This window comes from Eptatretus burgeri, chromosome 14, assembly GCF_056783735.1.
Source record: "Eptatretus burgeri isolate ZD-2024b chromosome 14, Ebu_testis_v1, whole genome shotgun sequence".
Classification (NCBI taxonomy): domain Eukaryota; kingdom Metazoa; phylum Chordata; class Myxini; order Myxiniformes; family Myxinidae; genus Eptatretus; species Eptatretus burgeri.
This window is the reverse complement of record NC_140974.1, coordinates 24,056,340-24,082,389: the sequence shown is the minus strand read 5'-3', so window position 1 is coordinate 24,082,389 and position 26,050 is coordinate 24,056,340. Positions and strand designations below refer to the sequence as shown.

The window sequence follows — 26,050 nt, the reverse complement described above, 5'->3', positions numbered from 1 at the left end:
ATCCGTCCAATCAGCAAGCGCGGAGCGGCTTGGCCCCGCCTCCAGGCGGGTCCATGTGAAATCGAAATATGCAAATTCTAGGATCAGGGGAGGTTCATGCCCACTTTTCCCCCATCCAATGGGCGAGCGTGGCTCCGCCCCCGAGCATATTTGCATAATGGTTCTCCTGCCAGCCTATAAAATGCCGAGCGCAAGGCGAATCGTGGTGGAGTCAGTTTGGAAGAGCAGAGTGTGGCAGCAGCAGAGTCGGGTGGCGAAGGCACCGAGTTGGGTTCTGCAGTCGGCTGAGGAGAGTTGGGGGAAGAGGCCAAGGAGCTCGGGTCCGAGGCGAGAAGGACGGCGGTCGGCGACGAGGTCGCGGCGGGAGATCGCTCGTCGCGGGACCCAAGCCAGCCAGCCATTCTCCCTCCCCCAGAGCATCAACAATTCCCCCTTTTCCCCCACGCTGAGATCGTGCAACAAGGGGGCCCCGTTCCCACCCCACTCCAAACGTCGTGCCAACGAAACCCGCGAAGGAGCACGGAGTCGGGGCACAGCCACGCGGCCACGTCTGCGGCTCGTCCGCCAACGCGCCACGAGGACGCTGGTAGGACCCACCCGGTCTCGCGGACCTGGCCGCTCCTTCAGGTCCGTCTGCCCCCTTGTCTAAGAGGGTGGCTTATTTCCTTTGCTTTTGAGTAAATGTGTGTCGGCGCCGTGTCTTGTAAAGTAGAACTGTATAAGTGTTGCCGTGTGTACGCGTATTCGGTTGTAACTCTGTGTCGTTGTTTCTTTTGTTTTCCTGATATAGGTGCATTCTGACTGTTTGGCTGTATATGTGTGCTCTCCGTGTGTCGCGTAATAAATGTGCATTGTGTGAACTGTTTTCCCGTTTCGCTTTGTCTTTTCTTTATTGACCCTCCATCCTGTTTCATGTAAAAGGGTTCGTAGTGGGCTTAAAACGCCCGATAATTAATCGGAACCGTCGAGGCCGACGATAACACCGCTCGGTTATCCCGATAGCACGGAACGAACTGCTTAAGCGGTCCGTTGTGTCCGGAGTCGGCCTGCGGCGTGGTACGATCGCCCGGTCGACCATCCGCGCAGGTACTTAGGTAGATCGAATTTGGCGAGCAACCCTATCCTGTGCGGGTGGGCAATTGGCACGGTCTTGGTGGGGTTAAACCCCCACCCGTGACTGGCTCCCGGCGTTGTTCCGAGAGGGTCACGACGGAATTGTCCGTTCCGGTGGGCGAGGCGGCCGCCATTCGAGTTGAGCGGCCGATCGCACGCCGGCGGGCGCGAATTCGCAACAATATGTTGCACGATATCTCAAAGTTCACGGATTCAGACGAAACTTTGTGGACACATTCGGTGTGTGACAAGGACGAATTGATTCGATTTTGGTGAAGATCCGAACCCGGATCTGGATACGAGAATTATTTGATTTTTACAGTGATTCTTCACCATCGAGAGATAAGGCCAAAACGATAGAGTGCTGTATAGCATGATGTTTCAAAAATGTATTGGGCCCGATAAGTTCTCGTGGACCAGGCATTACGTGGCGGAGGTACGTGCTCTACCGTGTGCCCTTCTAGTTAAATATGGTTTACCTCTTGCTTTTTCCGAACTAAATCTCAGTTTGTTTTTATTTTTCCTTCCGCTTTTATATGCTTTTGCTGTTTTTGTTCGGAAAGTGTTCTGTTGTGCATCTTTCAGTTTCAATTTAGGCAATCTGTAACCAAATACCCACTTTCCACTCGACCGCTTTTCCCTTCATGCTTTCCATGCTGGGTTGGTTCCACCGCAGTTCCATTATACATCTTTGAGGTTTTTTTCAGTATTTGGCAGAGCATGCTCGAGGAGGAGCCCTCAAATTGTTTGAGTCATCTCATGTGGGAGGGGCTTATTAATGAACAAAGGTGCACCTTATGTGTCATCATAACATCAGGGCAGAAGGTGAACCATGATGGCAACAACTACAAGCAGGTATCACTTTGGGGGGGGTTCTGATTATTCCTAATTTTTTTTTTTTTTTTTTTTTGGTATGCATCGAGAGAGTATTAACAAAACTTCATGAGCAATATCAGGAGCCTTTGATTCGGTTGCTGAAGTCATGTGAGAGTGTGGAAAAGAGGAATTGCAGGTTTAGGTTTTATTGTAATGCATTTAAACCACATGATTTAATGTAATTAGCATCGGATATGGTGTAGTCTTGTCGTAACGAACAGAAACATTATGTCGTCTTGTTGGTTGATTGTAACTGCTGTTCCTCCGTGCACGCAAAGCGAAAAGCAGGGTTAAGCAATTGTTTCATGTCCGTCTGACCGTCCGTCTGTCTGGCTACAAACATCAGTTTATAATTGAGGAAGAGCTTATTTAAACTGAATGTTATATTTTGAACACACGTCAGAAAAACAAACCTGCAGTTTTATCGTACTGTCTCTGAATTCATCCCGATCACTATGTGGTATTGCTTCACCTTCGATGAGAACTGCGGTAATCTTCATCCTGATGAAGCAGCACTTGTATAGAAGGAAGGAAGGAAGGAAGGAAGAAGAGCAGTCTCCTCACAAATAAAAACACCCCAGCAGGAACGTGACTCTCACCACCGACTCTTTCAACGTGAGTTCAACAGTTCAACAGTTCCCAAGAGATTGAAATCCAGGAATAGTTTCTTTCATGCTGTTCTGCCCCTGGATGGTAACCCCCACAGTAGCAGGACAGAGACCTGGTCAACGCATCTCCGATCAAGACCTCACAAGACGTTACTCGACCCTGATGAGTCCCTGCCAAAGGGAGACGTGGCCAACATGGCTGTGTCTCAACTGCCTCAGGACTGGAGTTGGACGCTGCAGCGTCCGAATGCAGAAGTGGGGATGTAATCAAAATGGTTCTATCGATTGTGACTGTGGAGAGGCTCCTCAAACAATGGAGCATCTCCTGGATTGCCCTCTCTTACCAGAGCCTTGCCGACCAGACGACGTGAAGGCTGTTAACTCCTGTGCTAGAGCCTGTGTTTTGCAGTGGCTGGGAAAGGTGTAGCAACATGAAGGAAGAATCCCGATCACACATCGTGAGGAGTGAGACATTTTTATTGTCTGACAGTCTGGCAGTCCAACAAAATTGAAAATCATTCCAAACAGGAAACTTACTGTTTGTAAGGACGTCATAAAGGACACAAACAACAGTCACGAAGAACGAATGTAATGTTACAAAAGGTGGGGTAAAAGATGCTGCACCAATGTTGGTAAATTCAGGAATTAACTTATTTTTTGACTTTTACAATCTTTATTTTATCTCAATTGAATTATGTACTTAAACACAAATCACCTTCTTTGTACTTCCAAAATCCTTCCGTTCAGCAGTACTTGGACATGTTAAATGGGGGTGGTGTATAAGACTGCTTCAATAGTGCCAAACTTCCAGAATTTTTTTCTTGCGATATTTAAATTGAAGTATATATTTGAACACTGCATGGGGTAACGGGTTCTATGAACTCTACTTATGGACTTTAGAGAAGTCTTTGCTCTTGCTTTAGCCGTGACCTTTCTCCCTCGGGAAGGAAGTGCTCCATCTCGGTCCTCAAAGCACAGTGCTGCACATATGGGTAAAGTGGGTCTTTGTAGCGATGTCTGCATATGACACTGGTGACCTCACCAATGTTGAAATTCACAGGTAAGGTTAGGAATGGCCTGCTCTTGTGAAGACACTGTGGGATCTTTATCAGTCATGATAAAATCTTTACGATATGAGACACCAAGTTTGACATCCATCTAAAGAAGGCACACTCAATGATGCCTGTTCATCACCAATTTGTGTTTGTCGTTGAGTCAGTTATAAATCCGAGACTAGACAACTCAGACGACTAAGTGACCTCTGCACCATTTTGCAATCGTGGTGGTTTTTTTTTTATTATTAAATGTCATCATACTGTGACTCCATCCCGCCAGCCCACTATGTCCATAAATTTGGCATGCCCAAATGGGTGTGTTATCATGACATATTGCCAAAGGAAAGGAATATTTCACCTGCTGATGCCACGTATACTTCAACTTGCAGTTCCTGTTTGGCCGTAATAGAAACAACAACTACTACTACTACGACGACTACAATAGTCAGTTATGACCTCCGCCACTGAAGATAGGTGGAGGTTATGTTTTCACCCCTGTCTGTGTGTTCATTTGTCTTTGTATGTGAACAGGATATCTCAAGTTGTGGACGGATTCAGACAAAATTTGGTGGTGAGGTTGAACGTGTGACAATGAAGAAATGATGAGCTATTGGTGAAGATCCGGATCGGGATTTGAGAATTTTTTTGATGTGATTCTTCACCACTTAGTGATTGGGTTAAAAGTGATACATAGCATGATGTGTCAAAAAGTTGTGAACGGATTTGGATGAAACTTTGTGGACACGTTAGGTGTGAGAAGGACTAATCAATTCGATTTTGGTGAAGATCCGAATCTGGATCCAGAGAGAATAATTTTTTTTAATTTTCTATGTGATTCTTCACCTTTGAGAGATGTGGCTAAAAACGATATTTCAAAAAGTGGTGGAAAAGTTATGACAAAACTAGGTGGATGATTGGTTATGTGACGAGAACAAGCCGATTCGATTTTGGTTCAGGTCTGGATCCAGATCCAGCCCATTAGTGGGATACAAAACATGGACTGTTCAGGCTGGTAGAGATATGTACTCAACAGAGCACTGTTATACTTCCCACTGTCTTGTGGGGTCATCGGGGAAAGTTTTTGGCCCAAGTCTTTCATGATCCAGTTGGTCAGGCCTGGTGGTAATTTGCTCAGGGGAACACCATGGTATCTTTAATGCCTATCAGCTGAACAGGATGCTCAACTTGATGTCCATCCGAGAAACATCACACTTTGTGATACTTGTGAAGCTCCAATCAAAGAGTTTATATTTATTTGGTCAGGAATCAAACCGAGACGAGACAGCCGAAAGGCAAGTGTGATCACAATCGAGGAAGAGATTTAATCAATTTATTTGTCCTGGATGAATGAAATTTTGATATTTATTTTTAACATTTTGCTGTTCGTGAAAGTCAAGTTGAAAAGTATTTGTCAAAACGGGATTGTTCCTTAAAAGTGTTATTTGTTAGATGGGATGTATATTATAATAGGTATGTACTATAGCTGCTCATCATTACCAAAAGTGTCAGGATTATTTAAACTTTCCATCGCACAAATGATCGTACAGCAATGTCTCAGGTCCACACTCAAATATTGCGTATCGCGCTGTGGAACAGTGTTGTGGTTCAGACTATTGCTACACGCCATCGCACGGCTTTTGGTCTTGTCAAACCAAACCACCCTACTGATCCTGGGATTTGAAATGAGCATATTTGTTCTCAAATAAGCCTGGTGTTGGCTTAGTGGTTAGGGTGGTGGCTTGGGATCCCAGTGTCCTGAGTTCAAGCCCCGTTGGCTGCTGAATTAACACCAGGGGGTTGACTCAGCCTGTCATCCTTCCGAGGTCGGCGAAATGAGTACCAGTGTACTGGTCCCGGTGTATGCCCCGGTAAGAATAGGTGTACCATGTCCCTGTGTGTCGTAAGAGGCGACCAGGGTTGGCGTCAGGAAGGGCATCCGGCCATAAAACATTGCCTCAAGAAAAAGCCAAACCCCTGCACAGCAGGGAAAAATGGCTGTAAAAACGGTCATTTGTTATTTTATATTTGTTCTCAAATAATTTCCAATACCTTCATCGTTCTTGGTTGTGCCATGCGGAGCACACATGCGGTCAGCAGCCCTCCCTTACATCAGAGCACAATGCCCTTTCTCGGTATAAAGTCGAAGTTGACAAGAAAAACAATTCATTGAATTTTCACTCATTTGTTACTAGATCTGCAACCAGATGTCATACAATTGGATATTTGTAATTCGCCGATGTTATCTATACACAATGTGCACGACTGACATCATGTGTTAGTGCCATATGTTGGATCAATTAACAATTTATATCCTGTAAAGTTGAGTTAAATGCTGAAAACCTTGTGATGACCGAAGCTGAACGATTAAAAGATCATGCCCGTAGATCGTCTTCGGCAGGATGTTGGTGGTGGATTACAAATGATGCTCTGGTAGGTTAACTTTGATTTAGGTTATCAAGTGATGCTGATTGCACGTCTGTTTATCATGCCCGGCGAATGATTCGTACTCTGAACGAGATGCATTTTCTCCAACAGAAACCTCGTGATTTCTTACGAGACCATTTTTTTGGAAATCTTATGAGAATTTCATCAAATTTAATGAGTACAGGAAGAACTAGTGAAGAATTTGATCAAAATAATCCAGTGATGTAATATCACTGACAATTTCTGTTCATCAAGATGAAATCTTTAACGTTCATCAACTCCTGCTAGCAGGTGGGACACCCCAGTCCATCGGAAGGATTGTGCACACATTGTTTCATTGGCCTACCTGAGAAACACCAGCATGACAGTTTATAGCTGGACAGAAATTCAAACCCAGGCGAGGCAGCTCAGAGGTGAGTGTGCATAACTCGAGGTCGTCCTGCCATCCCAAACATCTTGCTGCTCAGAAACCTGAAATCCACCCCCCCTCCACCCCATTTTTCACCACAAACTGTTACATGTGTTCATCCTGTACCCCCATTCTTTGCTTCTTTCTTCACGTTGAATCATTCAGATCAACTTCACACCTTTGTCTCCATTTCCTCAACTGGTGAACCCGATCCAATTTGTTTCTTTTCGTATTTATTGCTCAATTCCTTCACGATTGCTTTCCATCACCATCTCATGACATCATCAAATCAACTTCCGACCAAACCACATGACTGGTCCTGGGATTGATTACCGTTGCCAGAGGAGAGGGTATTGCATTTGTGTCCATTTGTCTGTCTGTCTCTGTCCACATGTAATGTGCTGACATTGGCCGCAAGCGCCACCTGGTGATAGGCAGTATTACACGTTATCTTTTCCAAACAAAACAGGTCCTCGTGTGGGTCTGCAATCTCCGATTGCTCTTTCTTGCTGGTATTTGGAATGGCTCCGACTTGAAGGGCAGCGTTTTCTGTATTCTCTGAATGTAGGATAATGTATCTTCTCTAAAAGACTTTAACCGGTAAGTCTTCATGTTGCGATATTCTCTCTTTCCAAACCTTCTTGATTGATAACACGTAATCGGGAGGCGTTTTGAGCACTTCTCCATCAATATGGAGCTTTATTCACGAATTTTTGTGGGCTTCCTCTCTTCCATGCATGTTGTCGTTGGCTTTATAATATTGCTCACACTTCCAACACTTGGATGTTTGATTTCGACTTTCAAACAAAAACATCTGACTTTGTCCAGATGATTGTCACCTGATGGCCATTTTATATTGTGCTACCTCAGTCGTGCAAGGACTTCGATGCAATCATTTCTAGTCATAGCCAGTACAATGATGGTGTTATTGAGGGTTTTTTTGTCACTTTTACTCCACAATTACTGTAATTAAGTGTAAGCACTTTGAACGGCCTCACCCGGTTGTCGAGCTCTACGTACCCGATTGAACCTCCCATCCCTCCCCCCACTCCACCCCTGAGCATGTATGTGTGCACATGTGCTGGAATAATGGATCCACTCCTGGAGTTTGTACCTGTGCTTCATGGTGGTATTTCCAAACTGCTGTGTTTGAATCATCCTTGCCACTTGCTGCTTATTCGAGCTATCTGTATGGTGATGGCAGAGAGTTTTAGCAGGCTCGGTGCAATTTTTGCTTGAGTAAAGTTCATTACTGCGGCTTGCATTTGACCGAGTCTCCACCATTTTATGAGGCCCACGCAGGGAAATAAACATTTAGATTTTGACTCGGATGCAAAACCTTGGGATTTGAGACCAATAATGAATTTGGTTTTTTGTAACGCATGATATTTTGTAAAAAAAAAAATTGGACCCTATTTCCCGCAATCAAAATGCATGGGCCATTATCAAGGTGGGGAGGGGGCGGTGGTGTGGGATAGGTGGTTATTTTGACCGATTAAAGATGTGGGCGCATGCGCGTGTCAACTGCTGTGAAAAAGTCTTCGAAATTTGCATTTTTCCACTTTGATGCATAATGGAACTAAAACTGTGTTCAACACAAATACATCTTTATAAAAAAGAAAATCTTATTCAAACATCCAAATTTATAGACACTATATTGTTGTGGAAATGACTTCCAGGGGCTTCCTTTGTATGGAATAGTTTAGTTTTTTTTCCCATCGTGAATGTAATTGAGCAAGCATGAGTTAATTGCATTATGATATTAGATATGCATCACTTTCATGTGTCGAAAGATGTCATCCACCCTCCCCAATGTGAGTGTGTGTGTCTAATATCACCATCCATAAATCACCCCTTTTTAATGTTCTTACCTTTGGGAAAGCCATGTTTCAATTCTGCCTGAGACGAAGGAGGACCGTCTGTGTGACGGGTCATCGGGGAGGAGGGTGGGTACTCTGGCCAATCAAACTGGGGTTCTGGGGTGAGGGGCAAAGTGTGTTATGGTGGCAGGTGGGAGCGAACATGGCTAAAAAAACATATGTGGAGAGGCTGAGTAACCTTGTGTCCTGTACGAGTTGCTGCACTCTCTGCCATGCCCCACCCAGCTCGCCATGCCCACCCTTCTCATGCCGAGTGCGGTATGGATATTCGCTCCTGCCTGCAGCAAGACCTTTTTCTGGGTCTGATCCTCATCTAGGTCCAGCAGTGTCCCATCAGGCATCGCTGGGTATTTTCTGTCTTGTCTGCCGCTGACTTGTTTATCCCTTGTGGTATGATTGGGCCTGCTAAGGACATAGATAGTTAAGGATCTACCAGGCATTCCTTCATTTAATGGGCATGTTACAGTAGAGGGTTAAGTGGTTTTATTATGTATGACATCAAAGCTGGGCGGAGGTTATGTGTTCACCCCTGTCTATCTGTCTGTTTGTCTGTGAAGTGGATATCTCAAAGTTTGGGTCGGTTCAGCCAAAATTTGGTGGAGAGGTTGGGTATGTGACTAGGCCAAAAGGTTTAGATTTTGATGAAGATCTGGATCTGGATCCGGACACTAGACTTTTTTAAAGTGATTCTTCACCATTGAGAGATTGGGCTAAAACCGATATATAGCACGATATCTCAAAAAGTTCTGGACTGATTCGGATGGAACTTGGTGCACAGGTTACGTGTGTGACAAAGGCGAGTTGATTCGATTTTTGTGAGGATCAGAATCCGGATCCGGATACGAGAATTTTTTTTTTAATTTTCGTAAGTGATTCGTCACCATTGAGACACGTGGCCAAAAACGACATTTCAAAAAGTTGTGGACCAGTTATGACAAAACAAGGTGAATGATTGGTTATCTGACAAGAATTAGCCGATTTGATTTTTGGTTCAGGATTTGATGTAATTTGCATGTCCATCAGAGGACCAATCTAACAACCGGGCGTAGTGGCGTGCGCCTGTAATCCGGCTACTCGGAGGCTTGGGTTGAAGGATCGCTTGAGGACGGGAGCTCTGCATTGGGCCGTGCTATAAGAGGGTGTAGGGCAGTCCAGAGTCATGGCAAAACCCAATCCATATCCCTGTGTCGTAAGAGGCGACCAGGGTTGCATCAGGAAGGGCATCCGGCGTAAAACCTGTGCCAAATCAGTATGCGGATCATAACGGATGATCCGCTGTGGCGACCCCTAACGGGAGCAGCCAAAAGACGAACAACAACAACATCAGAGGACTAATCTACTACGGGTGATTAGCCACTACAAGACCATGCTGTGCGCTCATCTGCTCTGCTCAGCTGTTAATTGTAATTGGGCGCATGGTACCGATCAGCATAACGCATTGACTGGCTCGGTTGTTCCACTCAATTCTTGTACCGGGCTCAATATATCCGACCCGTGATCTTGCTCTGGGCAACAGAATCGGTCGGCCGTTGCAGCCTCCTTGATGTGGTTCGCTGGGATTCATCCCAGGCCACTAGGATGACCTGACGGCTGTAACAATATCTTGATGTAAACTCATAGTGAGTATGTTTACTCTTCCTTCAAAACCATTGAAATACTTCCAGGGACACCTTCAAGTAATTTTGTAATAAACTTTTGTAGAATAGTGTTCCACTCCTCCTCCAAGACCTGCAAAATATTGTTGCGAATTCTGGCCCGCCCGGCGTGCGATCGGACACGTAACTCAAAGGGCGGCAGCTTCGCCCACCGAAACGGACAATTCAGTCGTGACCCTCCTGGGACTACCGCCAGAAACCAGTCACGGGTAGGGGTTTAACCCCACCACCACCCAGTCTGCAGTCCACCCGCGCCAGATAGGGTAAATCGCCAAAAGTCGATATACCTATGGTACTCGCACGGGTAATCTGCCGTGGGATGGGACCACGCCACAGGCCGACTCCAGACATGAACCGCTTAAGCGGTTCGTTCCGTATTACAGGGATAACCGATCGGAGTTATCGTCGGCCTTGCCAGTTCCGATTAATTACCGGGTGTTTTAAAACCCACTATTAATCCCTTACGTGATGCAAGATGGAGATTCAACAAAGGAAAGGACGCAGCGAAACGGGGAACAATTGGACAAGCACACTTTTATTTCACACACACAAGCACGTATATACAGCCATAAAGCAAGGACACAATGCAGAGTGACAACCAAATACAATTATTACACAGGGACACTTAAACAGTTCTACTTTACAAGACTGGCGCCACACACACACATTTACACCAAACCCCAAAAGAAAATGGAAGTGCGACTTCCCTGAGCGCGTCGAGTCCTCCTCCCGCAACCTCAGCTCCCAGCTCCTCCGGCCTGGTCGGTGAGCTCATACCTCGTGCTGCACGTGTGGTCCGCTCGACAGCACGGATGGGGTTTTGGGGAACGGACGGGGTTTTTTCGGCGCTATTTCCGCGCTATTTTCCGCGCTATTTTCCACGCTCGCTCCCGGGGTCCCAGGGCTCACGCAAGGATCAAAGAAGCAAGGCCAAACGACGGCAAGACGAACCCATAGGAACAAGAACCCGACTGGACCAAGAACCCGACAAGAAGCTCCACGAACCCTCCTCGTCCGTTCCTTTTGTAGCGCGGGGCCCCGCCCTTTGCTCCGTCCCGTTTCTGGCTTCACCTCCCTTCTGGAAGCTTCGTAAAAAGGGGCGTGCCCTCTCGTCCCCCCCCCTCCCCGCTCAATTTCGCCCGCGCCGTGCGAGGGACGAAGAAAGTCAGTCTTGGCTCGGGGCAGGGAATTATTCCCCCAAAATCAGGCCCCCACCTTTTTTCACCTTTGACCTCTGGCCCAAATCGCACCTCCCCCATGCCAAAGCATGGGAAAAGCAGAAGGGAAAATCCCACAGGCGTTGTTGGTTTTCTCCCCCCCCCCCCCCGAGCCGTACGACGAGGGAAGAAAGATTCGGGTGGGAGATGCCCCTTCGCACCCCGGCCGCCGCTGCCACTCCGCCCCTCCCATCCGTCCCACGGAGATCATGACTGCACGGTGCTCGTTGAATGGCGAATGGCGAAGATGTGGTAGCGTAGTTGTGGAAGGTGGCGTCGTGTAGTGAATGGCGTGATCGTTGAGATGTTGGTTGTGGCGATGTTCGTTGTTGTTCTTGCACCAAATTAACAATTGCCAAAGAAAAACGGCCAACTGAAGCGTTGCAGCCCGAATGGATCACATATATTCCCTCTATACAATGGGTTTGGGCTAACTACACATGAACTTACCAATATATCTCACCTGAGGACCCTTTATAGTGTAATGCGAATTTCCACAACGGTAACACTACCCCTCCCCCTTTTTACAGACTCGTCCCGAGTCGTCAAATTCTCGTGTGCCATCATGTGTAGTTCTCCCCGAGTATGTTTTACCTTTGGATCCCTGAGTGTGACATTCAGTGGATTAGTGTCCCCAAAATAAATAACCTGAGGGCTGAGTAACGAACTAACAAACACACTCATCCAGATGACTTAAATAAAATTGCCGGCGCTAACACATACATGCCGGGGGCGCACTCATATATATATATATATATATATATATATATATATATATATATATATATATATATATATATATATATATATATATACAGTACAACTTAACTTACAAATTTTACACGAAACCATGGCCCAGGATCAATGGACTCTGCAAAGACAAAAGCAGTTAGCAGGGAGCCAGGCTGCTCGCATGCAGTCTCTGGCTCAGGCAATGTAGGTTGCAGGGAACGTGGCCGGCTGCACACACACAGTCCAAGGCCTCCCCTTTTGAAATGAACGCAGTGAACCACAACGGTGCATGGGCTGCACAAACACAGTCTCCGTGCCTGCTCAAGTGGCACACGCAATGAACACAATGGATGGATGAATGGATGGACGCAGACACGGTGCATGGGCCGCCACTGCAGTCCCGTGTTGTAGCTGCCAACAGGACAGTCCTCGCAAACTGCGCGACGATCCTGGCGCACATGGCAATGAACAAGGGGGGGGGGAATGAAAAACAGAACGGGGGCAAAAGATGACGAGGGCAGTAGTCATGGCATGGCAAAGGCAGCAGGCAAGGCATGGCAAAACAGGGCCGCTGTAGCAAACAGCCGGCAGATGATCGACCGGCACAGGCCTTGAAGCAAAACACCAGCAGATGATCCGGCCGGCACAGGCTTCGAAGTAACACAGCCAGCCGATGAAGTTGGCCAGCCTTTGCCTTGAAATGGAGGTCAGTGGAGGGAGTGCGGTGGTTCTGGCCACTCGGAAGGTGGGCTCGGACCTACCTACTGTCTCCCTCCCAACCTATTGCCTTTTCCTGTCTCTGTCCATACCCACCCCCTTAATTTGTCAAAACCCAATTTCGCCCAAACTTATTTTTTTGTTTTCATTTTTATTTTTTTACTTCCCCTCTATAAATCGTCCCCGAACCCTCTTTATCGTCCTTGTTCGGCTAACCTATCGTCTCCTAGCCTACTCCCAACCTCTACGTTCCCTTCCTGGAGGGGAATGAGGGAGAGCTAGCATCCTGTGCCGAGGCCCAACTCAAGCCTCAAGATGGCCTCCTCGGAGTTCAGCGATCTTAACCCAAAGTGGATCCAGCGGCCCACAATGAGAGCGAAGGGATGGATGGTGTGGAGGGGTACACTTCCTAATCTACCCTAACCATTAACTCTTAAACTACCCTGGGGCTTTCAACAAGCGCCTCTCGCTTAAACTATCGGTTCTAACAACCAAGATTCCTGTCACCTGTGTTGGTGTCGCAAATTTCGGGCCATGCCCCCCAATTTTCCGCCCGTGCCCTCACACAGTTTCGGGGCTGGGATGCGTGGCTCCCTTGGCAGGAACTACCCTCTGCCGATTCTCCAACGATGGCACCCCCGGGCACTACACTGCCTCCGAGCCTACCAGCTCCCTAAACACAGGGGAGTGCCCTCCCTTGCGACTCCCTTGAAACGCTCACATGGCAGGCTGGTGCCCCAGGCCCCTTCCCTGGGTGCCCGTGCCCAATGCACTGCCCACGCGGCTAATGGCACCCTGGGCCCCCGCATCATGCGGGCGCACTCGTGCCCACTACACTATCCTGGCCCCCCATAGGCCCTTGGCCTACCGTGGCCGACTCGCCCGGTGCCCGGGGTACCTACTCAGCGATACTCACCTTTCGCAGCCACACTCCCAGCCCGTCAACAGGGCTCCTGCACCCCTCGAAACAGGTTTCGAGCCTACGTTCCCACCAACAACAAAGCGACTTCCATTTTCCAATTTGTCTAACCCAGCTGACTCACTCTACACTGACCCCGGGGTCCCTTGGGCGGGAATCACTCCTCCCCCCAATCACTCATCGCATCATGCATTCCCCATTCACTCCATACATACAGACCCGCTGGCCTCACTCACTCACCAAGTACAGTTTCCACTCTCTTCACACACATCGCTGAACTCTGCCATCCTGCTCACTACATCCCCTAACTAACTCGCGCTCCCACATTGTCCCTTTCACTACAGCACGTTCCTTTTAATACTACATAGCTAAGCTACATCCCCTCCACACATCCAAAGTTTGTCTTTGTCCTCAAATACAAAAATCAATTTTCCCAACCTAAATCTCACTACAATCCCTCTAACTAATCCATTCCATGGGCCCCATGAGGTCTTACCCCTGCCCCATGAAGCCGTTCTAGCTAAGCTAACCCTTCCCGCTAACTAGTGCCATCCTGTGCCCAGGGCCAAGGGGTCTTTCACCCCTTGCCCGGAAATCCTGTTCACCCGAAGCGAGGCTTTTTTTTCACGCAGCACCAGCGCGGCAACTCGCAACCTGCGCACCAGCGTGTCAATTCACAGCCGTGCCCCTTTGGCATGACGTCATGGCAGCTGTTCGCATCCATCGTCCCTCTTGGACAGTACCATCCAGCAGGGATTCACCCTCCTGCCGGATTCCAACCATACACGCAGCCATGACGTCACCCGGCGCATCAGAAAAAAACAAGCCTCGCGTTTCGAGGGGTTCCCCACGCGAACACATGTGCTCTGCCCATTGGAGCTTCACACACCCGCCCGCGTGGAGAACCCATCCAGTCCAAATCCATCATCCAGACTAAACTTTGTCCGTCGCGGGATTGGCAACATTCACTGCGGGCGTTCCCAGACCGGGTTATTATTATTTTACCCGGTCCGATTATTTACCGGGTGTTTTAAAACCCACTATTAATCCCGTACATGATGCAAGATGGAGATTCAACAAAGGAAAGGACGCGGCGAAACGGGGAACAATTGGACAAGCACACTTTTATTTCACACACACAAGCATGTATATACAGCCATACAGTAATGCACATATAAAAGCAAGGACACAATGCAGAGCGACAACCGAATATAATTATTACACAGGGACACTTAAACAGTTCTACTTTACAAGACTGGCGCCACACACACACATTTACACCAAACCCCAAAAGAAAATGGAAGTGGGACTTCCCTGAGCGCGTCGAGTCCTCCTCCCGCGACCTCTGCTCCCAGCTCCTCCGGCGTGGTCGGTGAGCTCGTGCCTTGCGCCGCACGTGTGGTCCGCTCGACAGCACGGACGGGGTTTTGGGGAACGGACGGGGTTTTTTCGGCGCTATTTTCCACGCTCGCTCCCGGGGTCGCAGGGCTCGCGTGAGGATCAAAAAGCAAGGCCAAACGACGGCAAGACGAACCCATAGGGACAAGAAGCCTCCCGAACCCTCCTCGTCCGTTCCTTTTGTAGCGCGGGGCTCCGCCCTTCGCCCGCCCCATTTCTGGCTCCACCTCCCTTCTGGAAGCTTCCCAAAAAGGGGCGTGCCCTCTCGTTCCCCCCTCCCCGCGCCGTGCGGGGGGCGAGGAAAGTCAGTCTTGGCTCGGGGCCAGGGAATTATTCCCCCAAAATCAGGCCTCCACCTTTTTTCACCTTTGACCTCTGGCCCAAATCGCACCCCCCCTCCCATGCCAAAGCGCGGGAAAAGCAGAAGGGAAAATCCCACAGGCGTTGTTGGTTTTCTTCCCCCCGCACTGTACGACGAGGGAAGAAAGATTCGGGCGGGAGATGCCCCTTCGCACCCCAGCCGCCGCTGCCACTCTGCCCCTCCCATCCATCCCGCGGAGATCATGACCGCACGGTGCTCGTTGAATGGTGAGTGGCGAATACGTGGTAGCGTAGTTGTGGAAGGTGGCGTCGTGTAGTGAATGGTGTGATCGTTGAGATGTTGGTTGTGGCGATGTTCATTGTTGTTCTTGCACCAAATTAACAATAGCCCCCAAAAAAACGGCTAACTGAAGCGTCGCTGCCCGAATGGATCACATATATTCCCTCAATACAACGGGTTTGGGCTAACTGCACATGAACCTACCTATATATCTCACTTGAGGACCCTTTATGGTGTAATGCGAATTTCCACAACCGTAACAATATCATATAAGTTGCTGGAATTCTTTTTTTTATTTATATATATATATATAATATTTATCGATATTTTTTGTCCATATAGTCTCCAAACAGCTTCAATGATTTTTAGATCCGGTCTTTGATTGGGCCATTTAATGTGTTGAAGGACTGCAGATTCTCTTTCCTTGGCAAATAACTTTTAATTATTCCAGTTGGATGTTTTGGATCATTATCTTGCTGTCAGATAAAGGTTGGACCAACAAGCCTTGCACCACCGGGGGTGATCATGGTAGATTAAAATCTAGGTAGATTAAGTTCATGGTAGATTAAAATTTATTTGCACCTTACAGCAGTCAATATACTGTTGATTTAAAGCTATTCTCGAACACCACTTGAGAATATGCACCCCCATACTTGATTTGTTACTGATGAGGGCTGGTACGTCAAAGAATAGAAAATACAATCTCATTGCTGAAGTGTTTAACAGTCTACCATCAAACTCAGCACCTGCACTTTTATCTTTCCATGCACTCATTGAGTGTGATAGCACATCTTTTTTTTGAAAATTACTCCAACGCATGGCAAAGGAGGTTTTTTATATTTTTTTTAAATCTTGACCTACTGAACACATTTGGGGAACGTGAGTTCACAAGAGAGAAAGCTGAGCTCGCAGAGAGGTTTGTTTGTCGCGTGTACAATGTGCTGCAGACTCCATTGATACAGCAAGGCATATTCTCTTTTCAAAAACTGGCAAGCCAGACGTTTTGCCCCCAACAAGCGATGCTCTTCAACTGCACTTGAAAAGAGTACACTTCCAAGCAGCTGTGTCAAAGTGTGTTCACCTACCAAAACCAAAGCTTCTCCAACCCACACAAATGGGATGGAAAAGTGTGAAACAGGTCCCTTTGTCATGCTTAGAAATAGTCATGTTCATGCAGAAAACACCATCACAGCCTTCATTGCACGTGCCACAAATCTGGTTTGCGATGTACAGCTGTGTGTAGATATAATGATCATGAAGGCGCATGCATGGGTTCGGAGTAATGGCAAGTCAAATTTGTTTGGTCTTGTGCTCAGTTATTCTGGTTATGGTGAATTGTGGTAAGTTATACGATTGCTTTTGATATATGTTGGTTATGCAAAGGGTTCAATCTCGAGGCGGCTTCATGAACAGTTGAAAGTTTTATGTTATTTATATTGCTCTGTTCATATATATTTCAGTTGAAAACTACAATGGCACTCAGTAGAGCGTATATCTCCGCCAGGCTGAACAGTTTACGTTTTGTATCCCCATTGATAGGCCAGATCTGGATCCAGACCTGAATCAAAATCAAATTGGCTTGTTCTTGTCACCTAAGCAACTGATCCATCTCGTTTTGTCGTGATCAAACGGAAGACCAAACACTGCATTAGTCAATAGACGAAACCTGGATTAGTAAAGAGCGAAGATTGAGTCATGAGGAGGAACCGGGATAGGATTTGGGGTTCAGCTGCAACTCCTCTACGTCCACAACGTTTTGAGACGTCATGCTATGTATCGTTTTTTTACCCCACATCTCTCAATGGTGAAGAATCGCTTTAATTAAAAAAATCTCATCCGGATCCAGATTCAGATGTTCACCTCGATCAAATCGATTCGTCCTCATCACCCACCCAACCTGTCCATCAAGTTTCGTCCGAATCCTTCCATAACGTTTTGAGATATTGTGTTATACAGTATATAATTTTTGGCCCCATCTCTCAATGGTGAAGAATCACTTTTAAAATTCTAGTATCCCAATCCAGATCTTCACCAAAATCTAATCAATTCATCCTTGTCGCACACCCACATTCTCCACCAAATTACATCCGAATCTGTCTCCAACTTTTTGTGATATCCTGCTCATGGACAAACAGACAGACAGACAGACAGGGGTGAAAACATAACCTCAGTCCACCTTTGGTGGTGGACAAAAAATCAAAGTGCCATTTCTCCCCCCCCCCCCAATTTGGATTGCAGCAACGCAACATGAATTACAATAAAAATGTGTGATACTGTAATTGTTTGGATGGCTACAACAATGTGTGTACATGCTGAGTGCATTTCACACTCCTGACAAGGCGTCCTCTTTTCTCCTGACAAGGTGGAGAGCTTGCTTTCAAACCTCGAGTCAGATTCTGCAACCGGTCCAGACGGCATCAGCCCACGTGTCCTCAAAGCCTGCTCTTCTGCTCTTGCTCACCCTCTCTCTGTTCTATTCACCCTCTCATTTGCCCAAGGTCATCTGCCATCTGCTTGGAAATCTGCTAACATCACTGCCCTGCATAAAAAAGGTCCAAAAACAGATCCCTATAACTACAGACCAATCAGCCTTCTCCCAATCATCACCAAGGTGATGGAATCCATCATCGCTTCAGATATGAAATCCTTCCTCTTCTCCAATGGCTTGATTTCCAATCATCAATTTGGTTTCAGACCAGGTCACTCTACTCTGGATATGCTGCTTCTGCTCTCCCATCAATGGATGGAGGTCCTCAATGCCAGACAGGAAATCCGAGCCGTATCCCTGGACATATCACGTGCTTTTGACACAGTCTGGCACCCTGCCCTACTCACCAAACTCTCTTCCCATGGTATCCAAGGCCATCTCCACTCATGGCTCGCAGACTTCCTCTCCTGTCGCAGTCAACGTGTGGCCCTAAATGGAGTTCTTTCATCCCCTCTTCCTGTGCAGGCTGGAGTTCCTCAAGGTAGCATTCTGAGCCTTGTTCTTTTTCTGGTTTTCATCAATGATCTCTCGGACTCTCTGGAAAATCCTCTATTTCTCTTTGCCGACGACTCCACCCTCTGCCGTACCATCTGTCATCCCTCAGACCGGCAAGCAGCAGCTTCTTCACTCACTGCAGATCTGGATAAAATCACAAACTGGTCCAACACGTGGAACATGTCTTTCAATCCAGACAAATCTCACACTCTCACTATGTCTCTTCGAAAGGACCGTTTACAAAACCCCCCCATCCACTTTCTCAACAATCCTCTGGAAGAAGTCTTTTCTTTCAAGCTTCTAGGTCTCACTATCTGCAATGACCTTTCCTGGGAATGTCACATTTCCAACCTCGCCTCAAAAGCCAGTCGCCGACTGGGAATCCTCCGTCGTGCTAAGTCCTTCCTCGGCCCTCTTGAGCTCCTGACCACTTACAAAGCTTTTGTCCGTAGCCTGATGGAGTACTGCTCTCCCCTCTGGGCTGGTGCTCCTGCCTCCCACCTTTCTCGGCTTCACGCTGTCGAAACCAGGGCATTTAAGATCATCGGCATCTCCTGCAATGAAGCTGAGTCTTTGGGCCTCTCACTCAATCACCGCAGGTTGGTCGGTGGTCTTTCTGTCTTCTACCGACTCCTCTCCAGCCTTGCCCCCCCTGCTCTCTCTGCGATTTGTCCCCACCACATTTCCACAGGGCGCTCAAGGTCCGCCAACAACCCCCTTCTGGTAAAACTACCAAAATCACTGATCACTGCTCATCTTCACTCTTTCATTCCTCTTTTTTCCCGCCTTTGGAATAAACTTCCTCACTCTATTCTTTCCCATTCTTCCCTCCAGGCTTTCAAAACAGCTGTTCACCACCACCTCTTATCTTCCCCCATCCAAATCCTCGATCTTTTCTACCCCCGATAATCCACCCAAGCCCACTTCCTTCATTTCTCAAGCTTTCCTTCCTGAAAGTCCCTGAAATGTCCATCTTCTCTTCGCCATGTTCCCCGTCCCATCCCCATCCCTCTCCCTTCCACAGTTCACCTAATGTGTCTGTTCCCCACTGTTTTGTCCCTTCCACTCCCGCCCCTCTTGTCTCATGCCTCCTTGCTGTGAGTTGTGTGTTAGCTCTCATATGAGCCTCGACAAAGGTATACAAAAAAACAAACAAAAAAAAAAATACTACTATTTGATAAAAGGGTTCCTAGTTTTTTCTTTCGGATATATAAAGGACTTACTGTCGTATTTTTCAAAGTTTAATCATCCTCTTGGCCTAAATATGTATTTGTCATCATGTGCATTGTAAATTGAACAAATTGCTGGATTTATATTATATAATTTACTCTGTACAGCACACTGTGAACAGGAGATATTGCACGGTTATTATGTCGATTCTTCAACAAAATTTAAATGGTTAATTATGAAATTAAACTTAAAAAAAAAAGATTCTTTAAAATATGAAAATTAATTAAAAAAAAAAACAAAACGTGTTTTTCTTTGCGATTTAATTATTAAAAACATTGACTAAAGTTAGCGTACAAATATTACATTGGAAATTAAGGTGTTCCCATCGTGTGCAGCCTTATGGCTGCTGGTTGAATCATTGGTTGGGATGCAGCTATGCCGCTGATGCAGTGTCCCCCTTACCAGTACTCATTTCGCCAACCTCGGAAGGATTACATGCTTGGTCAACCTCCTGGTGTTAATTCAGTGGCCAACACGGCTTAAACTCAGGACCCTAGGGTCCCAAGCCACCACCCTAACCGCTAAGCCAACACCAGGCTATTAAAGTGTTAAAGACCCAGAATTCAGCTTGTAAACAAGCCTCTTTGGATTCCGCCTGTTCAAATTAGGTTAAAAGGCTTTGATAACTTTTAATACAAAGTGCCTCTCGAAATTTGTTGCTTTCTTGATGCAAAATCCAACAGGACTAATTGTTCCATCATACAATTTCTGTGTTCTTGTGTATATTTTAGCCTTTTAGTCTTGTTCCCCTCAAGGAGTTATCTTACTGTAGCACCTTAAGTCCTGATTTCATCCCACTGGCTGGGCAATTTGCGTCGAAGTAGCGACCCGTCCAGGATTGTGCCCGATAGCCAAGGAGACTGCTTCGGCATCACCAGCGCTCTGCATAGAGTATGGTCCCAATGGATGGATGGATGGATGGATGGACGGACAATGACACCCGAGCCTTCTGCCAGTTCTGTTGTCAATTCAATGCTTGTGTTATTTCTATTCCTTAAGGATATTATCTTGAAATGTTACTCATCCTTGTTCGACAGCCTTTTGGGTCTTCCATTTCTGGGTTTGCTGATTCCAGATGTTTCTCTGTACTTGTTGATTGTGTTTGAAAATTGAGTGATGCAAGAAAGCTCTCTCAATAATTTTCCTTCTTTATGCATCAACACAATTTTATGGTGATCTTCTGCTGAAATTTTAGCCATTTTATTTTAAGTCAATGGTTAATCCTGATAGATCTGTATTCTGCAGCACAAAAAGTGGGCCTTTAGGTGTATGGATGTACAGAGAGGTACACCTGATGTATGGATGTACAGAGAGGTACACCTGATGTATGGATGTACAGAGAGGTACACCTGCTGTTCATGATGGGGAACAATTGACAATGAGTCATCAAATAGATTTGTTTGATAAATGTGATGGATTAGCTACAACAACACTTCATATTAATTACTCATTTATAGTTTACTTTGAGTTGTGACAAGTTTTTTGAGATTATGATTCATGCGAATTAAAGATTGCTAAATGACAAGCTTGGTTTCTTCTCACCCAAACTTAGCAGTATTTTTTTCAGCACCTTAACAAACAACACTGCAACATTAAATTCACCATGGAAGTCGAGCATCAACAGTCAATTTCTTTTCTTGACATCCTCATTACGAAGTCTCCGGATGCCAGCCCTCTCACGAGGTATACAGGAAGACTACTCACATGGCCTGCCACCTCAACCATCGCTGTTTTCATCAGCCTTCAACTATCCAGTCCATGACCAACACTCTTATTCATCTCACCTATACTATTAGCGACAAGTATGACAAGCTTGTTATACTTGTTGCTTAATGTTTGCAAACATTACTGTTCTGTATAAAAAAGGTGCAAAAACAGATCCCTGCAACTATAGACCAATCAGCCTTCTCCCAATCATCAGCAAGGTTATGGAATCCATCATCGCTTCAGACAGTAAATCCTTCCTCTTCTCCAATTGCTTGATTTCCGATCATCAATTTGGATTCAGATAAGGTCACTGTACCCTGGGTATGCTGCTTCTGTTCTCCTCCAACAATGGATGGAGGTACTCGATGCCAGACATGAAATCGGCGCCATCTCCCGAGACATATCGTGTGCCTTCGATACGGTTGGGCACCCTGCCCTACTCACCAAACTCTCTTCCCATGGTATCCAAGGACATTTCCACTCATGGCTCGCAGACTTCCTCTCCTGTCACAGTCAACGTGTGGCCCTAAATAGAGTTCTTTCATCCCCTCTTCCAGTCCAGGCTGGAGTTCCTCAAGGTAGCGTTCTGGGCCCTGTTCTTTTTCTGGTTTTCATCAATGATCTCTCCGAGTCTCTGGAAAATCCTCTTTATCTCTTTGCTGAGACTCCACCCTCTGCTCTACCATCTGTCATCCCTCAGATTGGCAAGCAGCAGCCTCATCACTCTCTGCAGATCTGGATAAAATCACAAACTGGTCCAATGCTTGGAACATGTCTTACAATCCGGACAAATCTCACACTCTCACAATGTCTCTCCAAAAGGACCATTTGGAACCCCCCCCCCATATACTTTACCAACAATCCTGTTGAGGAACTCCTTTCATTCAAGCTTCTGAGTCTCACTATCTGCCATGATCTTTCCTGGAAAAGCCACATTTCCAAGCTGGCCTCCAAAGCCAGTCCCTGACTGGCATCCTCTGCCATGCAAGGTTCTTCCTTGGCACACTTGGCTGAGCTTTTGACCACGTACAAAGCTTTCGTCTGCAGCCTGATGGAGTACTGCTCTCCCCTCTCACCTTTCTCAGCTTCACGCTGTGGAAACCAAAGCATTTAGGATCATTGGTATCTCTTGTGATGAGGTTGAGTCTATGGGCCTCTCACCCTATCACTGCAGGCAGGTCAGTGGTCTTTCTGTCTTCTACCGTCTCCTCTCCGGCCTCGCCTCCCCCTGCTCTGTCTGAGATATGTTCCCCCCATATTTCTGCAGGGCTCTCAGGTCCGCCAGCAACCTCCTTGTGGTAAAACTACCAAAATCTCGAATCACTGTTCACCTTCACTCTTTCATTCCTCTTTTTCCCCGCCTTTGGAACAAACTCCCACACTCTCTTAAATCCCACCCTTCCCACTAGGTCTTCAAAACAGCTGTTCACCACCACCTCTTATCTTCCTCCATCCAAAATAACGATCTTTCCTACCCACATTAATCCACCCCAAACCCACCTCGTTCAAATTCCCTGCTTTCCTTCCTGAAAGTCCCTGTCGTGTAAGGAACAGAAAGTCCCTGTAGTGTCTATCTTGTTTACCCCGTGCACCCTGCCCCATCCCTTTCCTTTCCACAGATCTTATGTCTCTGTTCTACACTGTTTTTTTCTTTCATGCTCCTGCCCCTCTGGTTTCCTGCTCCGCTTGTTGTGTGTTTCTGCGTGCTCACTCTCATACGAGCTCGACAGTGTATACAAAAAATAAAAATAAAAACAAGTGTGACCTGCAGCATGAGCTTCGCCAGATCCCAACTGCCCTTAAATTAAAAAAGACTTTAGCATGGACCATGTGATTGCATCGGTTAGATTTCCCCATTGTTAAGGCCCTGTCACATCTTGACGTTTTAGCCGGCGGATGGCAAGGTCTCAAAATGTATGTAAAACGCTGGCGTACGCTGAACTATTGATGTTTTTTTTAAAGTTTTGGACGTATGCATAACGCATTAGTAACGTACACAGAACGTTTTAATCACATATAGATAACTTGTACCAACGAATGCTGAGCGTGTTGTCGGCGTTCACAACCTATGCCCAACGATAGTCTAACTTATGCATAGCGCGTGGCACACTATCGCCGACGATCACGTGGCGTAGGCTATTCATAGGCTGCGGCTCGACGATTCAAATCATAACTGCACTAGACATCGAAGTGTGAAGCCGCTGTCACACCTTGACGTTTTAGCCAGCGCATGCCGACGTATGAAAAATTTGCCGAACCAAGCTGGCACACGTCGAATACGTTATGGGTAAGTTTTGTATACATTAAGAGCACGCTGGCATACATCGTATTATGCTGGCATACGTCGTCATACGCCAAGTACGTCGAGAAATTTTCAGCATGTTGAAAATTTCTCAACGTACTCAACGTATGACACACATTTCGCATACGCTGGCATAAGTTGTAGGCACGTTACGTGATCGTTGACACACGTCGACACACGTTACCTGTACGTTACTCATAAGTCGAAACACTTCAATATAACGGTTAGCGTCAGTGTTCCAGACTCCCTGTTTTTTTTTTTTCTTTCCTTCGGTATGACGGTGATGTTGACACTTCGATTTCTAGTGCGGTTATGATTTAAATCGCTGAGCGGCAGCCTATTAATTGTATTATATTATAACCGCACCACAAATCGAAGTGTTAACATCACCGTCATACCGAAGAAAAAAAACAACAAACCAGGGAGTCTGGAACATTGACGCTAAACATTACCTCGACGTGTTTCGACTTATGAGTAACATACAAGTAACGTGTGTGGACGCGTGTCAACGATCGCGTAACGTGCCTACAACTTATGGCCAGCATTATGCGGAACGTGTGAGTCATACAGTGGCATACGTCGTAAAATTTCAAGCATGGAAAATTTGTCTAACACCTCTGCGTACTACGACGTATGCAAGCGTGCTCTTAACATATGCAAACTTACCCATAACGTATTCGACGTGTGACCGCGTTTTAGCCAAATTTTGCATACGTCAGGCATACGCTGGCTAAATCGTCAAGGTGTGACATGGCCTTAAGAGACTATATATATTATTATTATTTTTTGGGCTGAAAAAACCATCTGGCAAACCTCCCATCTATTTTCTGAACAATCCTCTTGAGAAAGTCCAGTCATTGAAACTCTTGGGTCTCACTATAAATCATGACCTTTCTTGGGTAAACCATGTTTCAATGTTGGCCGACAAAGCTCGCCTTGACTGGGTGTCCTCCGTCACACAAAGTCCTTCCTTGGCACACCTGAACTCCTATCAACTGACAAGGCTTTCATCCACAGCTTGATGGAGTACTGCTTTCCCCTCTGGACTGGCTCCCCTGCCTCACATCTTGCTCAGCTTGACACTGTGGAAACCAAGACCTTTAATATTATTGGAATCTCCTATGATGAATCTGAGACAATGGGTCGATCACTTAACTATCACAGACAGGTCGGTGGTTTCTCTTCTACCGCCTCCTTTCTGGTCGTGTACCCTCTGCTCTTTCCGTGCTTTGTCCTTCCCCAGGTTTCTGCAGGGCTCACACAGTCCACGATCAACTCCCCTTCTGATGAAACTACCTAAATTCAGAATCACTGCTCACCTCCACTCATTTGTTCCTCACTTTATTGTTTTTCTCCACCTATGGAATCAATTTCTACATCCTCTTCAATCTCATCTTTCCAACCAGGTCTTCAAGCCAGCTGTTAACACTATCTCAGATTGTCCTCAATCTAAAACCGTGATCCTTTCTACCCTCGTTATCCCCACCCAGAGCCCTCCTCCTTCCACTTTTCCCTCCTTAGTGTTTCCTTCTCTATCCATCTTGTCGACCCCATGCATCCTCTGTATCCATCTTGACTACCGCGAGCATGCGTGTTTTCCGTCCTGTTTTCGTCTGTTGCGTTCTGATCCGTTCAGTGTACAAGCTCTCCCACGAGCCTCAAATGTATACAAAAAAACAAATAAACAAACACAAAAACAGGATACTTGTCAGAAGTAAGTCAAGTTGTAAAATGTGCATTGAGGAGGCAGTGAGCATCCCTTATAGAGTAAGATTGTTTCGCGTCGAGCCTCTCATCAGACGAGGCTAGGTGACGACTTGCGAGCATAAAAGGCACAAAGTGCTACGCACTTTAAAAGTGCACCATCGCAGACTATTTGGTCAGTGCATTAAGCCATGGTGGCATATTTGGCTGTACAGCCCTGGAGATGGATGGAAGAGTTTTCATTGTGGCCACTCCATGGTGCAGTTTGGCCCACAGGATGGCCCCTCCCACTCCAGTGGACATCCATTGAGAGGGACCTGCTATGCATGAGGCAGTCCTAGAGTTTAAGATGGCCAGAGCTACACTTGCATGCAAGTTGAGCTGTCAACCCGAGAAGAGGAGACGTCCCTCTCGTCCCGTCTCCATCACCATTTTCTCTTCTCCACCACTTCATGAGCCGCACTTCATCTGTTCTGTGCTGGCCTGCATGACCACACCATTATGGTGGAGCCACAACCAG

General features: G+C 46.6%; 1 protein-coding gene across 4 annotated transcripts in view; it reads left to right on the top strand.

Moving 5' to 3' along the window:
* Positions 1-26,050, top strand: part of LOC147012792 (potassium channel subfamily T member 2-like) — a 316,478-nt gene that overhangs the window by 4,516 nt on the left and 285,912 nt on the right. The window lies entirely within an intron of this gene.